General features: G+C 39.2%; 2 protein-coding genes across 6 annotated transcripts in view; both read left to right on the top strand.

Moving 5' to 3' along the window:
• The window catches only part of LOC121305919 (receptor-type tyrosine-protein phosphatase H-like), a 364,307-nt gene that overhangs the window by 194,504 nt on the left and 156,444 nt on the right, over positions 1 to 13,359 (top strand). The window lies entirely within an intron of this gene.
• Positions 1 to 13,359, top strand: part of LOC121305928 (zinc finger protein 829-like) — a 219,917-nt gene that overhangs the window by 101,608 nt on the left and 104,950 nt on the right. The window lies entirely within an intron of this gene.

Below are 13,359 nucleotides of genomic sequence, written 5' to 3'. Positions count from 1 at the left end.
TTAGTAACTCTGCTATTCTAATATTATACCAGTCTGATGCATGCTGCAGACTATAAGAAAGTATAGTCTGTTTTAGACTTAAGATTTAAATGGGTATTCAGCGAACTATAAGACAGTACTAGTCTACATCGCTAAACCAGTCTAATTAGGAGACTTAAATGGCTATAGTTCTGGTAAAATGCTGTCTTGTATAGAGTAAACCTTTGGGTAATAAATTAAAGTAATAAACAAACCTATAGTCCCTTTGAGATTTTAGCAAACCATGTTGAAGAGTTAGGATAATGATGTGTGAGCTTTGACATCAATGTACAGCAACACATTGGTGTTTCATGTTTGATTAAACTATTTGCCCCAAAATGGATTTTTAGATAAATGATTGATTTTTAGGTCTTGGTGACTTTGTCATCTATTTGTGGGTTTCTGATGCCGATGGGCACAACACACTGCAACAACACTCCTGTGTTTTTAAACAGGGCAATACCTGCCTGTTTTATTTGTCAAACACCCCACTGTGTTTAGTAGGTTTGATAATTAATGAAAAGCAAACAAAACAAAACCTAACTCCTTCTTGGAGCGCTAAGTAAACTGGATTCGTGTTGTAAGTGCCAGTTCTGTAATCTGCTTACTGACAAAATCCAAAGTTTCACAATAAAAGTTACAGAAATACAGATTCAGGTTAATTATTTATTTCATTGATATAGCACCTTAGGTCACAGACCCCAAGGTGCTTTACAGAAAACATAATACACACAGCATAATAAAACATTCAAATAGCACAAAACCGTGCAACCCCCCCTGCACGCACCCACCCGTGACCGCGCAACCACTGTGGAGAGCGTTAAATATTTTTCATTATTCATTCATGGTTTGGTGGCCTCGTCATTTTGGGGAGAGGTGGCTACAGCCACATCCTATCTGAGGCACTGGGATGCATGTCTCTGTTCATGTGTTTCCAGCCAGCCTCATGCAGGTAGCGGTCCGGCACCCGCGGACGAGACCTCTGGCCAATTCCATGTGTTCCCTCTTTTTATCAACATACTAATAAATGTGGCGTTTGAACATAAATATAATGTTGGTAGTTTTAAAATAAGTAAACTTAATAAATATTACCACAATTATTATTTTTTTCAATTAGACTCTTGTTGCTGTGATAGGAAGTAAAGCACCTGAAGACACTTCAAACCTGTCATAATGTTTATAGACATCACTTGGCTCATTGCTGGCATTAAAATAAGCAGGAAAACCTAAGAATTATATTACAACAGTTCAGAAAACCAAGTGTCCCGCACAGTTGTGAGAATCATATTTACAGTCTTCCTCTAACACAGTAGTTCAGTCTACAGATATAGGTGTTTTGGAAAAAAAAAAAAAAAACGGTTTAGCTTTGCTGGCATTTACAATAACAATAAAAAATATGAAACAGTTTATTAACAGTCCAGCAATATCATGTGAGAGTAATCCTATGTACTGTACTCCACGAAATTAAGTTTAGCATTTTACTGGCATTATAATAACCAGGGTAAAATTTGAAACACTGATAAAGGCATGTTGACTGACTCTAAAACAGGTTCACTGATCCTCTCAATTGTTTCTTTCCTAATTCTGCAGTGTTGTTTGCAAGATTTAAAAAGAAGTGCGTCTCCAGACAGAATGTCTTTATGAAGCCAGCGGTGTGTAGTGTAGTGACTACATCCTTTACACAGTAAAGCGATCAGTTGCCTTTAAGGATTGTATAGCTAGAAAAATAGTTTTGAGCTCATTTCTTCATCGTTAGAAAATATAATTCAATTAAGAAATGGCCATGGTTTAAAATAGCTAATTATAGCTTGTGACGGAAATATGAGTTCTGGTTGGAAATCTCCCTCCCGACCTGTGAGGGCGCTAAGTAGCGAAAGGGTAAGTCTTTGGACGGGCTAGCCTGACAGTTCATTTCCAGGGTCGGGAAGTCGGTCAGCCTGGAAGAAGGCGAGACTCCGGTGCAGGAACGTATTGACCTGGAAGGTAAACGAGGTAGCAGCTGCAGGCAAGGATTCATGCGTGATAGCATAAAGGGGCCGGAGAATCGTTAATCTTTTCCTTCGCTTGGGTTTTGACCATAACCTGGAAGGAATGTGAGAGCTGCAGTAACGTCTGCTTAAAATCAAGAACTAAATAAGAGAATATTCTCGAGTGTTTTGTTTGCTTGTATTGTCTGTTAGTAACTGTCTGTGTTTGTAAACCACTACACAGCTAACACGTATCTGGAGCTGTCGCCTTGGGCCAGCACAAGCTGGATCAGCCCTGCACTACAGTCACCAAATAACCTGTTTCTCACCCCCCACGAGAACGACTGCACGCACCCAGGACTGGGGACCGTGTCCAGCATTATTGTGGGGCGGATAATTAGTGTTTATTGTTTGGACTGTAACCCTGTTGTGTCTCCTCCACGCACTGCACATCGTTGTGTATTGCCGGGGTCTATTGTTTGGTCACCAGACCTGAATTACAATGAATAAACACACTTTCCAAACCGGATTACAATCGTCTGTGGTTACCCTGCACTGCCTCACCTCTACACCTGTTCACAATCACCAGCCTCTTTGTCACAAGCTTCATTAAAGGCAGGTAGCTTGGAAAGAAATAAACTAAGCAATTATTGAAATACGCAATTAATTTAGCTTACTTGAGTAAAACTCCGCCTTGAGCGCAGTATCTTGGCTCTTAGTTTTTCAGCATAGATTGCAGTGCTTTGCCATTGTTGCCGTCTTGTTTGCTTTCTTATTCTCTGCCTGTTTACGGCTGTGATGATATTTAATGGTACTGACTCTTTCATGATCACGCGAATTACAGCAAAACTCATTATACTATCGCACCATCCTCATAAATAATCAGACTTCTTTCAGCTCTGTCTTACTGAAACATTGCTTTTTTTTCTTTGTTGGTACAGACTTTTTTTCTTTGTTGCTTTTTTCTTTGAGTTTCAGCAGAGACATGGAATGAAGTCACGTGAATAAACTCGCAAAAAATAAATAGTAATCTGCATGGTGTGTCTTATTCAATTACTATACCCTTAAATGTGTATTTAGATTAATGTGCTGATTGCATTTTTACCAGTTTCAAAACGCTTGATTTCTGAAATAAATTGTTGCATTTTATTCTGGACTTGCTCCCCCCCCCCCCAATTTACTCTAACCTCTATATCTAACCCATGATGAAAATAAACTGTGCATTGATATTTTGTTTAATTCCGTTACTATAGTGTTGTCAGAAAGTATTTAAATTATTTAAATAAACATTGCAACGGGTGCTTGGTGGCGGTGCACTTTTGCGCTTAAAGGCGACAAAGGTAATTCACTCTCAATTTGTATTATACTGTATCTGTTAAAAATCTTTCTTCGCCCGGGTGGTTGTGGGCAGTTGACGAAATGACATAAAATTCAAAGCTAATTCGACATCTGCCCACTGCAGCTGGGCACTTTACCAACTGCCCGGGCATTATGGCAAATGCCCAATTTTGATAACGGTCCATAACATTATATATAAATGGGGATTGATTTTATTCTTCTTCTTAATACAAGAGCGGTAAAACGTGACTGAGTTGTATCTGGGTAACGGATGTCCGAGTGCTGACTGTATTCAAATGCTGGGGACAAAGTAGAATGTACTAAACGGTACATTTCTAACAAGAGAGTGAAAATCTTAAGGAACTAGTGTACTGTAATAACGGGAAATTTTGGCTGGTATTAAATTCGGCAGATTTGCTACCTTGACACTTTTTAAATTGGCGTTTTTCACTTTGCACGTTCACAAGGAAATGCCACACAGTTTTGTATTTCTACTTTTGATTTAAAACATTCAAGTGCATGTACTTAATGAAATGTGTCTACTGAAACAGTGTCTCGTTTACAGTAACTCCTTATAGCATCTGTCACTGCAGCAACCTGGAGAACAACAAAGGAGGCCTTCGAAAAATGTGTTTTCATATTTATCGTCCTTATATGGCTCTTAAGATACCAGTAATTGGAAAGGATTACTAACTGCAGTACACTTTAACAATAGGCATTAGCTAACTCTGTTTTAAAACTTAGCTGTGATTCATTAACATAACACTGTGGAACGATCACAACATCATTTAGCAATTGTAGGACATAACTGCAGTGTGTGCAAACTTTAACAATAAAGCCAAAACTCAAATGCTAAAAATGCTTTAAATTGAAAACACTGGCATTAGCAGCCCAGTACCAGAGTAGCAGGTGCAGTTTACACTGACTGAGTTTCTGATCGCATCATAAATTTCAGCTTTTCTAAATCCATTCATGGAAAGGTCCGGTCTGCTTTTAATTTTTTCAAGCAGATTGGCTTCATCACTCGATGCCATTCTCCTATTCACTTTGACATCCAACAACTCTGACAACTTTCCCCTACGTGATAGGCTCCTTTTAAACTAAAGGTCACCATGGTAAATTTGCACAGTGATTTTACACACTTCCAATCGTTATGCTGTGCCATTTGCCAAATTTTGAGTTTAATATTAATTGCTAGAGCAGGAAAGACAGGTGGCAAGGGGAAAGCTTTGAAGTGCACCATAATCTCCTTCCTTCCTTAACTTTGTAACATTATGGCTTTGAGTAAAACATCAGAGAGGCTTTGTTACGTTCACTTAAAGTAATAAACAGAGCCAATGATATGACTGGTTGATAAAAATGTACGTCATTAAGGGAATTTTCTGAGATTAAGGAAAAAGTGATGTCATAAGGGAAGCCTATGTTAATGAAAACATTGTATTGTCTTGTGGAATTAGCTGAAGCTGCAACTAAGTTTTGTAATCAGAATAATATTCTAGTCACGGATGCACGGAGAAAAAAAGAACATTAACAAACGCTTAAATATTTTAATTCTACACTCTGCGCCTCTCTTCCTGTGTGTGTGGGCCTGTCCGTTTCTGCTGGGGGCCCTACGCTGTAGCATAATTTGCATATAGTACTAGGCCCACTATGTCAGTTTACAAATAAATAAATACATTTACATTTACATACACCTCTTCTTAAATTGTTCCACTGCAATGACCCAGTGACCTCTCTCAGTAGGATTCTGACAAGGGGCTGGCTTTGTAGAGGAACCTGGCTAGTAAGTAAGAGTTATAATTTTGTACAATTCTTTCACACAGATCCCAAAGAGAGCCATGCTGTACCTAAACCTGAAGCACAGGAGGGGCCAAAGATAGAAGCATTTTACACACTAGAGGAGTCCTTTGACCAGGAGTGGTGTGCCAGTCTAAAGCAGCTTACAGAGCTGGCATGTCTTAAAGATGAAGAGGTCCCTCGACTGGAATGTGTTCTTATTAAAGAGGAATTCGTAGAACAGGAATGTGCCCCCATCGCAGAGGAAGATCCTACTGAAAATAATGCCTGTACACTTGAGGAGAACAACAAGCTGGGATCCAGCCTGCGTGATGATTGTCCACCTGAATGTGAACTGGGATTTAGAGGTAACTGTACAAAGCAAGAAACATTTGAACTGCCAGTTAACCTTGCAGAAATGAGTTAATAAACCAGAGAGGTCTGCTAAAGATTGATGTTTTTGGTCATCCCAGCGCAATGTAACAAGTTGCAACATAACTGTACATATTACACTTGCATGTAAACCTGATCTGGTACTATTATTCCTCAAAGTGATATTAAGTGGGGTGTAAATCAGTGACTGGTACATGCGAGTGATATTAACAGGATTGCGTTAATAATCAGTGATATTCTCAGGCAACTGTCAATACCCATTACATTCTGGCCGGCAAATTTCAATGTGGTGGTAATGAAAGAAGGTTAACATTAACAGGAATGATTTGTAAGTGGATCTAGCTAAATATGCAGTTCACTCTAGGAGTTGGTCGTGGTTATGAGGGGAAGCCCTGCAGAAGAGCCAATGTGTAGGAATGCTGTATAGTAACCTTGTTTTCTTTTTCTCTTTTCTGCAGTACATGAAGGAGAACACGACTCCACTCCATCACCCCACTGCACAAACTCTTCCACTGGCAAACCACAGTGCAAGAAACACAGAGACGTGACACCCCAAGAAAATGCAATAAAAAAATTGAGAACTCACTTAGTTAAAATTCCTTTCTTACAAGAGAGACAACCACTTACTCTGGAGAGTTCTGCACATTCTCTGTGTGGGACCGATTCTGAAACCCAGGGCAACTTGAAAACCTTACCCTGCTATACTAAAGGTGGGAAGAGTTCCCGTCAATTAGGCTCTCCTAAAACTCGCAGAAGAGGGACTCAATTTTTCTGTGCTGATTGTGGGAAGAGTTTCAGTTCATCACAGATTAAAAGGCACCAGCGTGTTCACACAGGAGAGAAACCATACCACTGCAATGACTGTGAGAAGAGGTTCTCTCGATTAGAACATCTTAAAAAACACCAGCGAGTTCACACAGGTGAGAAATCATATCACTATAATGACTGTGGGAGGAGTTTCATTGTTACAGACAGCCTTAAAATACACCAGTGAATTCACACAGGAGAGAAACCCTGAATGCTGACTGCTGGGGAAGGTATAATCTGTTGGGACACCTTAAAAAAATGGAACATTTCCTGTCACTGAAGAGAGAAGTGATTTTAAAAAATATATATATATATATATATATATATATATATATATATATATATATATATATATATATATACACACACACACACATACACATACACTGAGTGTACAAAACATTAGGAACACCTGCTCTTTCCATGAAATAGACTGATGAGGTGAATCCAGGTGAAAGCTAGGATCCCTTATTGATGTAACCTGTTAAATCCATTTCAATCAGTGTAGATGAAGGGGAGAAAGGTTAAAGAAGGATTTTTAAGCCGTGACACAATTGAGACATGGATTGTGCATGTGTGCCATTCAGAGGGTAAATGGGCAAGACAAAAGATTGCCTTTGAACGGGGTATTGTAGTAGGTATCAACGGCAGGCCAGTGGTCGAAAACGTCTCATTGATGGAAGAGGCCAAAGGAGGCTGACACGAACTGTGCAGAGCAAGACGGGCTACAGTTAGTCAAGTGACAGTCCAGTACAACATTGGTACCGAAAGACCCATAAAAGAATGCACAACTCGTCATACCTTGAAACGAATGGGGTATGGCAGCCGGCAGCCTAACAGAGTTCCACTTCTTTCAGCAAAACACAAGAAACTGCGGTTGCAGTGGGCTAAGGAACGAAAACACTGGACACTGGAGAATTGGAAAAACAATGCCTGGTCTGATGAATCCCGGCTCCTGCTGTTTCACGCTGATGGGAGGACTAGGGTATCTGAACATCATTGCCAATCAGGTGCATCCCTTCATGGCAGCAGTGTATCCATCTGCTAATGGATTTTTTTAAGCAGGATAATGCCCAATGCCACAAGGCTAGGGTTGCCCAGGAATGGATCCACGAACATGACAGTGAATTCAGCTTACTGCAGAGGTCTGCCGAGGGTCACCAGATCTCAATCCAATTGAGCATCTGTGGGATGAGATGGAACGAGCTATTCGGAGTAGAGATCCACTACCAGCCAACTTGACACAACTGTGGGAAGCATTGGAGTCAACATGGGCCAGCATCCCTGTGGAACGCTTTCGACACCTTGTAGAGTCCATGCCCCGACGAATTGAGGCTGTTCTGAGGGCAAAGGGGGGTGCAACTCAATATTAGGAAGGTGTTCCTAATATTTTGTACGCTCAGTGTGTGTTTATATATTATATAAAAAATTAGGGATGCATCTCAAAAGATGAATCCGAGTCTCTGAATAGCACGTATTTTAAATGCATGTAGTCAAATCTCCTGCACAATTGTCTGATTCAGTCATCCTTGTGATGCACTGAAGGGAACATCAGTACTTCTATTACAAACTACAGGTAATATTAGTCACAGCTTACAGCTTACAATACCTGAACCACTGTTTGTTTATTTTCAGTTTTTAGCTAATATTCAGAATGTAGTGTACAATTAAATTGTTCAAAACTGTCAGCAAGTAGTCCTTTAAAAATACATTAAAAAAAAAAATGTACAGAATTTAATATTTGTATTGGATGCGTGGCTCCAGAAAAAGACAGGGGGAGGATGTGATATATACTACAGCATGGAGATTGAAATATAATAGAAAAGAATAGAAAAAAACATGCATGATAAAATAAAAAAATAACCAAACCACCAAAGACAACGTTAACCCTCTAGATGCTTTTAAAACTAGCCAAATTTGGCTGGAGAAACAGCACCCTGAGCACTGGGGGAGTAGCCTCAACGTCGCACGCGAGACGCACGCATTACCTATTAAAATAAAAATAAAACATGAGTTCCTATCATTTGTGTTAGAAAAATCTATATTTTAATTGCCGTTCCAGTACTTTAAGATTTAGAATTACACCACTGGCCATAACCCACTGTTTTCTTTAATTATGTTTCAGCCTGTGTCACCTAATCTAAGACTGTCAGCTATGAGGAAAAAATGACCATGTTGTGACCTGGTTGATCTCCTTGTTGATTTAAATGCACCTTGTGTGCTATCAAATAAGCTATGAAATACCTTTAATAAAACATAGAGGTTCCCAAATGGTTCAACTTGTATTGGCGCTTTGCAATAACGTAAAATGTTATGTACTAAAGCATATATTGTTCAACGTCTTGCACATCTGACAGTTGGTACGTTACAAAAAATTTATATTTCTGTGCACCGATTTTTAAAAAATATATTATATCTCAGTATAAGCACAAAAGTCTACAACAGTTTACCGTTCCTATATATTACAGGTTTACTACATAACTTTACTCCATGAAAACTGTCCTATTGCATACGGGGATAGGTTTGCATTCAGCATCTGTGTGTGTTTGGTGCGCACGCCACCAGTAATGTAGGGAGTTGAGAGCTGCAACAGAGTTCATCAAACATAAGAACATAAGAACATAAGAAAGTTTACAAACGAGAGGAGGCCATTCGGCCCATCTTACTCGTTTGGTTGTTAGTAGCTTATTGATCCCAAAATCTCATCAAGCAGCTTCTTGAAGGATCCCAGGGTGTCAGCTTCAACAACATTACTGGGGAGTTGATTCCAGACCCTCACAATTCTCTGTGTAAAAAAGTGCCTCCTATTTTCTGTTCTGAATGCCCCTTTTTCTAAACTCCATTTGTGACCCCTGGTCCTTGTTTCTTTTTTCAGGCTGAAAAAGTCCCTTGGGTCGACACTGTCAATACCTTTTAGAATTTTGAATGCTTGAATTAGGTCGCCATGTAGTCTTCTTTGTTCAAGACTGAACAGATTCAATTCTTTTAGCCTGTCTGCATATGACATGCCTTTTAAGCCCGGAATAATTCTGGTCGCTCTTCTTTGCACTCTTTCTAGAGCAGCAATATCTTTTTTATAACGAGGTGACCAGAACTGCACACAATATTCAAGATGAGGTCTTACTAGTGCATTGTACAGTTTTAACATTACTTCCCTTGATTTAAATTCAACACTTTTCACAATGTATCCGAGCATCTTGTTAGCCTTTTTTATAGCTTCCCCACATTGCCTAGATGAAGACATTTCTGAGTCAACAAAAACTCCTAGGTCTTTTTCATAGATTCCTTCTCCAATTTCAATATCTCCCATATGATATTTATAACGTACATTTTTATTTCCTGCGTGCAGTACCTTACACTTTTCTCTATTAAATGTCATTTGCCATGACGTGTTCTTGTTATTAAATACAACAGTTCCCCTCGATACCGGAGTATTTTATTTAAAGAACTGCTGCATGCATTGGAGGGGTGTATTCAAATGGATGTGTGGATGTAGGATTCAGCTCACTGAATCCTAAGTATGTGGACAAATCTGAACCCTGTATATAGAGTGCCTATAGAAAGTCTACACCCTCTTGAATTTTTTTTTCACATTTTGTTGTGTCAGTGCCTCAGTTTCATGCATTTAAATGAGGATTTATTTTTTCCACTTATCTACACACCATACTTCACAATGGGGAAAAAAAGTTTTTATTGAGAAAAAGATTATATATTAACACAAAACTGAAAGCTCGTAATTGGATAAGTCTCCGCCCCCCCCTGAGTTAATACTTGGTGGAGCACCTTTGGCAGTAATTACAGCTGTGAGTCTGTTGGGATCGGTCTCTACCAAACTTGCACACCTAATTTTGGCAATATTTGACCATTCTTCTTTATAAAACTGTTCAAGCTCTGTCAAGTTCCTTGGGGAGCGTTGATGGACAGCAATCTTCAAGTCATGCCACAAATTTTCTATTGGATTTTGGTCGAGGCTCTGATTGGGCCACTCAAGGACATTTACCTTTTTGTTCCTTAGCCACTCCAGTGCATCTTTGGCTGTGTGCTTTGGGTCGTTGTCATGCTGAAAGGTGAACTTCCGTCCCAGTTTCAGCTTTCTTGCAGAGGGCAGCAGGTTTTCCTCAAGGACTTCTCTGTACTTTTGCTCCATTCATTTTCCATTCTATCCTGACAAGTGTCCCAGTCTCTGCCGATGAGAAACATCCCCATAATATGATGCTGCCACCACCATGCTTCACAGTAGGGGTGGTGTTCTTTGGGTGATGTGCTGTGTTGGGTTTGCACCAAACATAACGCTTTGCATATAGGCCAAAATGTTACATTTTAGTTTCATGAGACCACAAAACTTTTTGCCACATGGCTACAGAATCTCCCGAGTTTTTTTATTTTATTTTTCATTTTTATTTTGCATAATGGAATCCTTCTTGCCACTCTACCAGTCTGTAAGTCTGTAGCTTTTGCAAAGTTGCCATGGGCCTCTTGGTAGCCTCTGAACAGTCTCCTTCTTGATCAGAGGGAGCCTCCAAACTGGATCTAGGCAAGGTCTTGGTCCAAGGAATATTGAAGGCCTTTTATATTTTTTATACCCACCCCCTGATCTATGCCTTTCAACAGCTTTGTCCTGGAGTTCTTTTGAAAGCGCCTTGGTGATCATGGTTGAGTCTTTGCTTTGAAATGCACTACCCAGCAGAGGGAACTTACAGGAACTGCTGAATTTATTCTGAAATCATGTGAATCACTATAGTTTAACACAGGTGGAGGCCACTTGGTGTGTGATTTTGAAGGCGATTGATTACACCTGAGCTAATTTAGGATTGCTATTACAAGCGGGGTGGACATATCCAGCATAGCTATTTCAGTTTTTATTTTTAATTAATTTTCTAGAATTTTCTTTTTCATTTGGAAGTTGTGGGGTAGGATGTGTAGATAAATGAAAAAAAAAACATTTTAATGCATTTTAATTCCAGGCTATAAGGCAACAAAAGGTAAGCATTTTGAAAGGGGGTGTAGACTTTCTGTAGGCTGTGTGTGTGTGTGTGTGTGTATATACACTTTTTATTTTCTAAAAACTCATCTAAAGTGTTTATTGCACTCTCCTTCATTTACACATTTAAACAGACAAAAGGATAACAGCTTTAAACAAAACCGACACCGAAGAGAGAGACCCTGTTTTACACCCTTGCTTGCAAGGATGAGACATGCCTAACCGTAACCTTTGTTCAAATCTAGGGGTGGGTCACAGAACAAAAGATATATATGGCAACTATCACTTAAACAATAAAGTAATGTGTATATGTTTGTATGATTGATTAAGTCATGTGTCCTCCCTTCTGCTGATAATAACATCTGTGCATCTTCCACAGAAAAGGGTGCATCCTGAATTCCTATATGAGTCGCTGATAGTTCAGTATTTCCTGTCTGCATTACCACAGTAACTAATGCCTGTACTTGGAAACTGCTGGGAACTCATTGACCTGCTAAATGTTTATTATTAAAACCAGGCATTCAAGACATTTGCAGCGCTGCAAAGGCATGTTATTGTCTAATAATAAATTAGGTTTATATGTTAATAAATAACACTAAACCCGTAGTTTGGACTTTTACCAGTCTGCTTAACCTTTTAAGGACCGTGATCGTGTAAACACGACAAACGTACTTAATTTAATTGGATTACTGGAATACTTTTCAGTGCAGGTTGTAAAAGCATATCTTTGGATAGGGGAGGGATTGAATTTCACTGCCTGATTTGTTCGTTGAGATGGGCATTTACTTTTGAAAGAGTGGAGAAAGAAAACATTACGGGAATTTATTTAGAGTTAAGAAAAAACGGGAAAACGCTGCAAATCCTATGCATTTGAGTTAAAATTACATTCGAGCATTTGTTCTGTCTCGTGTTTTAATACAGTCAGCACACACATATTCAACCCTATAAAGTTTTGACTTTAGTTACAGTTAACAGTGTGACACATATCTGATTATTTCATTCTGGCCCGTCCAACCCTTGTCCGTTTTTCAGGGGACACAAAAAATTGCAATGTCAGAAATACACAGCTGAAGGACTTTTGTAAATGGAAACCTACTTATTTTAAATGTACTGTAGTTGGTTTTGTTGGTACAGCACTATATTTTCAACAGAAGTATTTGAATTCAGAACGATACGATTCTGAAAATATCACTTGCCAAAAGACTGAGGACTCTAATACAGTACATAATGTTAAATCCGGTTAATTAAATCAATACGTTACCCATGCACAGAACTGCGTAAAATGTAAAAGGCAATGCAATTTAGCAAAAGATAAAAAAAAAAACTGCAGTTTTCAGAATTAAAACAGTATCCAAAGTCAGTATGCATAGTTGCAGAATATAGTGCTCGATTAGGCCCCAATATCACAGTTCACTTGCAAATGAAAACGCACAAAAACAACTAAAGATCACAGATTTTTTTTTAAATGCATCACAGTGTCTAAAACTGTTTAATGATTACCTTTTATGTTACCGTAGCGTGTCTCGTTCACTTTGTTGCTGCTGCATTTTGGCCATGTGAATTTAGTGGAAGCGGTGCGTAACTGTGCAATTAAAGACAGACTGATTTTGTAACACTGAAGAAAGGGGCTTTGTATCAGAAAACTGGCGAGTCGGAAATCGCGTGTGACGGGTAAGCGCATTAATTTGTTACATGCATATAATGGTGTGAACGAGTGGTTTGCAGTGCACAGTTAAACAGCTCTTTATTAGGCTGGGTTGCTTGTCAACAGCACTTAAATAATAAGCATGGGCACTACACAGCCATGTGTATCGCTCCGTGCAAAACAAGGGTGTCAATCCCAAAAAAACACTAATAATAATAACGCACAACACACACACGGTCACTTCTCCAGACAATGAGTGCTGGTTGGTGCAAGACAACCATCGCAGTGCAGTGTAGTCCGGGTTTGGGGCTGGCTTGAAGCGACAGCTCCTGACTAGTGTTAGCCATCTAACAATGACAAATAACAACAGTTAGAACAACAAACGAAACACTCCCGGTACATTTACACTCGGTCTCCTTTACAGGTCCTTGCAA

Source organism: Polyodon spathula, chromosome 45, assembly GCF_017654505.1.
Source record: "Polyodon spathula isolate WHYD16114869_AA chromosome 45, ASM1765450v1, whole genome shotgun sequence".
Lineage (NCBI taxonomy): Eukaryota > Metazoa > Chordata > Actinopteri > Acipenseriformes > Polyodontidae > Polyodon > Polyodon spathula.
The sequence above is the reverse complement of the archived record's forward strand: the minus strand, read 5'-3'. Positions and strand labels throughout refer to the sequence as shown.